Here is a 1,605-nt window from a genome sequence, read left to right on the forward strand (position 1 = left end):
CCTCAAGACAGCCTGTAATCTGATATAGGCTATTTATATATGATTATATTATACATATTTCCACATTATCCAGATCTGTGGTTTTTTTATGTTGCCATTGATATGTCATGTATTATTTTAATTGTGACTCTGCCATAATTCAATTTTTTTCTTCTTTCTCATAATATTTCCTCCTTGAGCCTGGGATTTTGAAATTTAGCTATGATATTCCTGTAGGGTTGCCTTGTAGCATCTTTTTGAGGTGATGATCAGTGGATTTTTTTCTATTTCTACTTTTCTCTCTTGTTCTAATACTTCAGGATAATTTTCTTTAATTATTTCTTGTATTATTGAATCCAGATTCTTTTCTTTTGATTGCAGCTTTCAGGTAGTCTGATTATTCTGAGGTTTTTACTTCTTCATCTATACTCCAGATTAGTTGTTTATCTTATCATATGTTTTACACTCTCTTCTATTTTTGCATTCTTTATATTTTGTTTTGTTATTTCTTGGTCTCTTATAACTTCACTGGCTTCCCCTTACCCAATTCTCATTTTCAAGCAATCATTTTCTTCATTAAGATTCTGGCTCTCCTTTTCCTGCTGGTTGACTTTCTTTTCCTAATCATGTTTTTTCTTGGATTGTTCTTATTTTTTTTGAATTCCTCAATCTCTCTCATTTGATTTTTAAAGTTTTCTTTTTAAATTCTTCTATTAATTCTTTTTGGACAGGTGATCATTTGATATTTCTCTTTGGGGTAAGAGAGGATTTTTTGCTTCAGTATCCTATGGTTCGGTTCTTTCTCCTTTGCCTGCTCATTTTTATTTATGTTTTATTTATAGCAACTTATTGTGATCACCTCTAGTCCTGGGGAATGGTGCATGGTGCCTCTAGCCTCAAGTCCTCCTTCAGTTCTCCTCTCTGGCCTGTAACCAAATCCAAGAACTCTGCCCTCCTGGAAGTGGACACAGCCAGAAGCATGCCCACACCACTTTTTCACTCACTTGGCTTGTGCTGGTTCCTTCTCTCCTAGGGAAATTTGTTAGCAGCACAGCTTGACCTGGCATCCTTTATCAATAGAGGATCTCTGGCAACTGCAGTGATATATTTGCAGATACCCCACTAAGGTGGATCAGTGTGAAGCTTTCCTTTAGATGTTATGACATTTTTTCCATCCTGAAAGTAGTGCTTAGATTCATTTCAATGAGCAAATCACTTCCTGCCTCATGTCATAGTTTCTCTCTCCATATTACTAACCTGAAGAAGTTGCCTTTATTTAATATGTTTACTCTCTGAATAATAGCTGGATAATTAATTCTGGATAGGAATTTTATTTTTTCTTTCTCCTTATGGATGTTTAATATTTGAGTTTCCTTTCTCTTGAAGTGTTTGGAAATTTTAGACTTTTCCCTCCTTACATCCCCCTATTCCTTTAGGGAAATTGGGGAGGCAGCTAGGTGGCATAGTAGATAGAGTGCCAGGTCTGGAGTCAGGAAGAGTTATCTTCCTTAATGTAAATCTTGTCTCAGACACTTCCTAGTTGTGTGACCCTGGCAAAGTCACTTAGCCGTGTTTGTATCAGTTCCTCATCTGTAAAGTGAGGTAAAGAAAGAAATGGTAAACCAC

This window comes from Notamacropus eugenii, chromosome 6 (assembly GCF_028372415.1).
Source record: "Notamacropus eugenii isolate mMacEug1 chromosome 6, mMacEug1.pri_v2, whole genome shotgun sequence".
Lineage (NCBI taxonomy): Eukaryota > Metazoa > Chordata > Mammalia > Diprotodontia > Macropodidae > Notamacropus > Notamacropus eugenii.